This window comes from Cupressus sempervirens, chromosome 1, assembly GCF_028749045.1.
Source record: "Cupressus sempervirens isolate cs-2001-9-10 chromosome 1, ASM2874904v1, whole genome shotgun sequence".
Lineage (NCBI taxonomy): Eukaryota > Viridiplantae > Streptophyta > Pinopsida > Cupressales > Cupressaceae > Cupressus > Cupressus sempervirens.
Genome location: NC_143118.1, coordinates 324,990,767 through 324,998,399, shown reverse-complemented (window position 1 = coordinate 324,998,399; position 7,633 = coordinate 324,990,767). Strand labels below are relative to the sequence as shown.

At 31.9% G+C, this 7,633-nt stretch overlaps 1 long non-coding RNA gene across 1 annotated transcript; it reads right to left on the bottom strand.

The window, feature by feature from the left end:
* Positions 1 to 519: 519 nt before the first annotated feature.
* Positions 520 to 1,702, bottom strand: LOC149577470 (uncharacterized). The gene is made up of 3 exons (XR_016352846.1): positions 1,159 to 1,702; positions 998 to 1,052; positions 520 to 843 (listed from the first exon to the last, which is right to left on the bottom strand). It is a non-coding gene; the product is annotated as an uncharacterized LOC149577470 (long non-coding RNA).
* Positions 1,703 to 7,633: the final 5,931 nt, after the last annotated feature.

Sequence of the window (7,633 nt, the reverse complement as noted above, 5' to 3'; positions counted from 1 at the left end):
TGAATACATTTATTTCTGTAATTACTACCATATAGATATCAACAACACAATCTCTTTCATTACTGTCAACTACAAAAATAATACGCTAGGTTCCTGTAAGTAGTGTCTCCACAATGTCCTCTTCATTGGTTTTTCTTCTCTTCAAACAACTAATGCTTTAAGGCGGGACTATAGCTCTACAGAGCTCTTGTTAATCTTGTTATGATTCTAAATTACAAGCTGGCTTCTTAAATTATCTTCCAACGTATCGGATGGGTATTTTCAGCAATTTTATGGGAATTTTGACCCTGTTTATTTATGTGAGAGGAATATAATTTAAGAACAAAGTATAATCTATTGCAGTTAATAGTCTGTTGATCTGATATATGGACTACTGAATGATATTTGGCAGGTTAGTGTTCAGTTTTTCACAAGTCACATAATTATGGTTTATAAATTCTAAGGGAAATACTCGTGCGAATAAAACTGTGAATATGTCATGCTTCTGAAGGGTTTGAGAGATAAGTAGAAACAAAATCCCTAACAAAAGCATGAGCATATTATAATTAAATGAGAGTCCCAATTCTACGCGAGATATTCACAATCTGCATCACCTATTACATTGTTGTTTGGGAACATCTATTCTTGGTTCCTACGAATTTAATTTGATTATCCTAATAATTTAAATACCAGATAAACTTTACAAAACCAAATTATGCTAAAACCGACCTTTAGCAATGTGGTTGCAATGCCCTGTAGATTGGGCCGCTCGATAGATGTCAGAGGCCCTCATATGTGGGACACAACATTCCTTCGCAGAAGATTGGCCTCAAGAAAGATATGAGTGATGAGGAGCACCGAATTCTGCAACAAACAATCAATCTAATCTTGTTAGTCTGCAATTCCCCTGTCCCTGAACTCAAATCTGAGTTGATTTCAAAAATATAATTCAAAAGCAAACAGGAGCCAATGAAAAAGGCCTCACTCTAAATGAACGCTCATTTGAGTTCAAAATTACCAGGAAAGCAACGATTCCTCTCTTTCATTCGCCAAAGTTCAAACAAGTCAGAAAACTGCAAAATAGAAGGAAAAGAATAGTTAAGATTTACAGAGTGACGCATAAGCAAGATCTTTGTTACAGTAGAAATTCAAATTGTACTTATATTGTGTGTTTATTACCTGTGGGTTGCCAATTATCATCCTCCACGAACATTGTCGGTATTTCGGTACAGGCAGGTGCCTTCATGATTTAAGCTCTCTATAAAAATCCTTCCTCGATTCCTTACAAACCCTACCACCCATCTTCCCTTCCGATAGGAATTAGAGTCCTCGATTTGCTCGAAGGAATGCAGATGCTCCAGTTCACTCTCTCTTCTGAGGCTCTCTCAAGTTATGCATCTCTGATATTCAAGTTATGCAGAGGAAAACCAAAAAACCTCCCGATATAGAAACAAACGACGAGAAACAAACCAACAAACTGTAACGGTGATCTTAACATTTCCTTAAAAAGAACTGCTCAACAATTTATAGTGCGAATTCCCCATTTTGTGGCAATTCTCCTGACAAAGTCCCGAATGCCCTGTCAGAGATCTCCTCGAAGAATTTTCTGGTTTATGCTATGAATAATGAAACTACTCTTTTCAATTCATGATGCAGAGAGGAGAGCTCTTCTGTCATATAAATATCAAAATTGCCAAAGCCAGAGCGGCTGATTGGAAATAGAACTGACGCTAAATTGGACCGAAAAAACCAAAAAACAAGGTGAACTCGTGATTTTTCAAACGGTGACATTTCTGTAGAGCCGTTGGAAAGGAATTTAAGAAAAAAGCGCATACATTTTTATTTTATTTATAAAAAAAAAAACTTATTTACTATTGAAATGTAAGATTTTAGTATGATACAATCTATTTAATAATAATAAAAATAATATTTACTTTATATGAAATTTGAAAAAAACGCATACATTATTTTCCAAAGTAAATATGAAACTATTCACTTATTAATTAAAATGCAAGATTTCAATATAATGGTTAATTTACATAAATTTGTTTAGAGATAAATTTAAAAGACTACTTAAATTTGATAATAATGGTCTATTAAATAACCAAATCTCATTTCATATTGTTTTTAATAATTAGGAGTATATGTAATCTCACAATTTAGTATATATAGTCATATCAAAATATTGGGAAGAAAATGAATGTAATGCGATGCAATTTGTCAGATTCATTCAATCTTATGGGCATTACAAACTGATTAGAAAATATGCAAATGGGGATGTTAGAGTTGTACGGACATCAATAAATAACATTATTGGTAGCATGGACCTAAACCAACTGAGCATCATTCATTGGTCATTTACAATATGAGGGCATGGCACAAATGATTGTTGTACTCATAGAGCATTAATGATCGAAAATTTCCACAATCCATGAATTGGCACTGCTATGCTTTTTCAAATGATTAAAAACTCACACATAGTCATTTACAGAAGCATGGCAGTCTCATAAAGCATGGTATGACACCTTGAAAATTCACACAAAATCATTTTTCTCTATTTTCTCTCTTCGTTTCATCTTGATGATGGATCACAGAGTGTGATCCAAAATATTAATTATGCAAAAAAGTACTTACATAATCTAATCCAGAAATGATTTTCAATGTATGAAATGGTTGATCAATAGTGGTTAAGACATCTTGTCATTACAGGGAGTAAGTGAAATAGTACTCTAAGGGTTTCCTTGCCATATTAGACATGTGGTAGGTTTTCAAGTCAAAGACAAAGTTGAACGACATAAATAAAGAGAAGAGTTGATGATTAGTCCAACCAAGAAAGAATGCAGAGTAGGGAAAACATGAGAGATTTAAGGCTAAGGAGTGAGAATATTTTAGTGGTCATGGTCTAAAATGTATCACAAGGTGATAATTTGGCAATGTGAAGGGACCTTGACAAGGGATAAAAAGAAATAAAAAATGAAGAAATTTAGATAAGAGATTAGGTGTGATGGTGATAGGCTCCCTTGATAGAGTAGATTCTAAAGAGAATATGTACTATAGGTCTTGAGGCTTGGGAAGTAATTAGTGAGAAGGCCCAAGGTAAAGAGTGAAGGAAGGATTGAGTCTTAGGTAGTACATGAGATCAAGGATGTGACCAAGGGAGCATAAAAGAGCAGTATAACTAAGATGAATGAGGTTGTGAGAACCTTGAATCTCATGTGTAGATTCACCGAAGGGTCTACACACAAAGGAGAAGGGAATCAAAGAAAAGGGAAGAAGATTGGTGAGATGAAGAAATAGAAAGATGGTGATCTTGTAATGCATACTTCCAACATATTGGATGTCTTGGATAACCAATTATTTAATAGAAAAGTAATAGAGTGGGAGGAGAAGGGGAAGGATCCTAGAGCTTGGCTCTTAAGTCCTAACAAAGGTTCATAGCTTGAAGAAGAACAAAGAACCCAAAAAAATGTCATTCCCTCGATATGATGATATTAATTTAATCTTGTAGCTTTAATTTGAGAGAAAAGATCTTTGAAGTGAACCAGTTCACCTAAAGAATAATAATAAATCATAGACCATAGTACACTTGCAAATTTATAAACTTGTGGCTCAAAACTATGTTATTATTTAGAGTGGTTGTAGTATTGATGACTAATATTTTAATTAAATATAAGGATTATTGGAGCCTTTAAAGATTTGGATATCATTACAAATATTATCTACATAGGAAATTACAAATTATGTGATCTTTATACTTTAGCGATGGAACTATTTTGAAAATTGTCCCAATATAGTACTAAACAATTTTCTTCCAATATTGAAGGTTGATAGAAAATAAGTTTGCATAAATGACAAGAGTATAATTGTATAAAATATAAGATTCTATATCAAAGATTATATCAGTAACATTCCTAGGATAATTGGTTCATGATCTAAGTTGGAGATAGAAAGACATGCATCTTCTAAGACCAAGTCCCATTGATACTAATGAAGGTACAATTTCGAATTGGTAACATAGATATCAATTATACTATTGTCAAAGTGATCACATAGATATCTTCTATAATGTGTTATAGAGAAGAAAGTGTGAACATCAACCAACATCATTTGAAGGTTATCATATTGTTTCTTAGGGTTTTCACAAGACTAATAGTAATCTTCAACAAAGAAATCACAAGGAAATATCTGTCTTGGAGCCCAAAAGATCATCATAGTAGTGTGAATTCATAATAACTTCATATCATTGAAAAAACACTAATAGTATTAATTACACACGATGATTATAAAAATTCATCATTATGAAATCACTAAGTTATAGTTATCCTAATTAATTATAAAATGGTTATCAACAATTATCATATCATAACAACTAATTTAAATTGGCAATTTGGACATGAAATAACAATAACTTATGCATGGATGTCATTTGACTCAATTGGTAGGAAGGGCATGTCCCTTAATACACTCAAAGGACAAATCATTTGGATTGCAACATATATATAAAGGATCTGCCCCATTTTCACAAGTCATGGAATGAGGAAGAAGGATAAAATGACAGCTAGTAATTATAATAAATACATGACAACTCATAGTTGTATTTTTTATTTTTAGTACATTGATTTATTTTATACATCTAACATATTGCTACTCATTAAAATAAGTACTTACAATTAATACATATGATTGAAAAGTGTACTTCTTGAGATAAAATGTATTGTGTTATATTTAGATAGTCGTGGATTCATTATTTATAGTTTGGTAAATGAGCATATATGGAATATATTATTTTAAGTAGAATATTATGTGCATTTATATTTCTAACTACTATTATCAACCATGATGAGGTTGATGTGGTGGTCATTATTGGGATAGTGGTGATGAGGTCAACTATGAGGCACATCACCCCATGGTGGTGACTAGGGAGTCCACATGGAGCCAAATGGGGCCAAAGTGGACTTCCTTTTGGATTAGGAAGAATATATACTTACTTGGCACCTTGTGGAAAATTATCCTCATAATCCTTACCATGAAAAATGGGAATTTTATATTTTAAGCCAAGTTAGTAATGGTGAGATGAAGGGAAACAATGATAGAGCCCCACACTAGTCACCTCATATGTAGGACATGGGCCACATGAGGCAAAGATGGATTTCATATCAGTACTTGAGCCTAGGATAGGAGGAAGTTGCTAGAATACCTCATTAAGTCATCTTACCTTGTTATCTTTAAGGTTGAATCATGTTGAGGTTAATTCTAGCAATCTATTGATTCAATTTACATCTCTCATATATGCTAAACTATATCTAACTAGGGCATTATAATTATGAATAAACACTAAATATGTTGCAAAGATTGAAATCATGGATTACAAATTTGGGAAAAAACCTCTATTTGGTAAAACCTAACCATAATCTTGTGCAATTATAATTTTAGGTTCTAGGGTCAAAATAGAAAAGGGACATTATGAATAATCATTCACATATGCATACACAAGCTCAATCACAACTAAAGTTGTGATAATTGACATTAACCACAAACTAAAACATGTTCTTTTAAATAAGTCTACTAAGGGTCTTTCATGAGAGTAAATTAAATGAGCATCCCTCGGTGATATATATATATTTGATCGGTAAGAGGTCGAAGCCAAGATTAATTATTATGTGTTGCGATTAATTATTATTATTATTTATTAAGTGTGAGTAGATTCGAACCCAAGACCTCTTTGATAAGAGGCTCATACTTTACCATTGTGTTGTAGGCTCTTGCCTATCCCTCAATGATATTTTACTAAAAGGGATCCAATTATAATTTATAAGATCCATAGTCAACAATGGGTGACTAGGGTTAGAAAAAATAAAGGAAGAGGACATATGTGAATATGATAAATCATCAAATTGAGCTTTAATTGGCCAAATTATGTACAAGTTTCTTGAAAATACAAAGAAAATTCAAATCTTTCAAAGAAAATAATAAAGAGGCATAAATAGGAGCATGTGAGTCTAGTCATGATCAAAATGGGATCATGGCTATACAAATGCATAAATAAGTTAAATGTTTAAACACAACAAAAAAGCATGAAATAAACAAGTTAATAGTTTGAACACAACAAAAAAAAAACATGAAACAAAATATAATATTATACATGGTACAATATCTTTATTTGAATGATGTATAGCATTGGCTTTAAATTCAAGCCATGAATGGGTAAATCCATTAGATTGCCCATAAACTATTTGAAATGGTACAAATTTTGACCATAATCAATTACAACTTTATATGGACCAAGCCATAATTGATTATGCTTACCATGCTTGGATCTACGATGTCACATGAAGATAAAATATCCTAACTAGTTGTGAGTTTATTTGTAGTCATTTATTATAAAATATTGCTTTAGTTTGTACTTATGTGATAAAAAAGTTTCATGTGCAAGCCTTCTTATTTCTTATATATAAATTAGCTACATTTCTCCATGTTAGTTTATGCCATTTTTTTCTCTTCCATTGATATCTTATAATAATTGACACACAAGTACTCTTAACATATTCTCATATTAGCAGCAATCCATAAACAAGTTATGGACTCTAACTAGAGATTATCAGTCGCAAACCACCTCATCATTAACTTATCATCTCACCTTATTTTGTTCATGTATGACATTCTTTTGATTATCTTGATGAGGATTTTATTATTGGTCTCAACTTACTGTTATCCCTAGGCATGAGAGATAGATGAAGAAACAAGGGATCAATTTCATATTTAATATACAAATTTAAAAATAATGTGCTTCAAAATACATTACACCATTTGTAGAGATCCTTGTAGGTATATTTAATTTTACTATAATTTAATGCAGTGCTCGAAATATACCATGACTTTTGATATATTATTACAAGTTGTGATTGTCTCAACCTATTTGATGTAGTAGTCTAAGGCAAAAAGAATTTTCTCTTTGTTATTGATATATTTTGTAAAATTCTACTATACTACAATGCTATAAGAGGTCCTAACTATCAATAACATAAGATGAAGAAAACTTGTGAACTTCAATTTATCTAAAGATATTTGGTAGGAGCCATATATTCACATCCCTCTAACCATGTCTCTAAGTAAGGTATCCCATCAATATCCTTTATTGAATAGTCTGAATAAATGAGAGGGGGGTGTTAAGTTGTTCCCACACACTTTTAAAAAAAATTATTCGTCAGTTAATACTTAATAATCAACAAACACCACTTAATATTGTTTGATTATAGCATAGCTATCACCACATAAATATAAGCATGAAAGCATAGAAACACCAACACAATCAACACTAGGATTTACATAGAAATATTAAATTGAAAAAACCACAAAGAAGTTAATTGCCATGAAATTAAACAATACTAGTTAAGGTGATACTAATTAAGGTGATTTTGTACAATAGAGCTGACTACTTGAAATGCTCACTACAATATGAAAGGGTTCTTCTGTGAGGCTTAACTACTAGGATAGCTATGCCCCAAAAATACAAAAAGAATTGTCATTGGTAGAATAAGGCTTACTTCCAATAGGAGTATAGCCAATACGTGAAAGATTAAGTATAAAATGTCACAGAATAAAGTTGTTGAGCCTTTGCAATTATGGTCTACAATGGTATGTACCTCCTTCAATC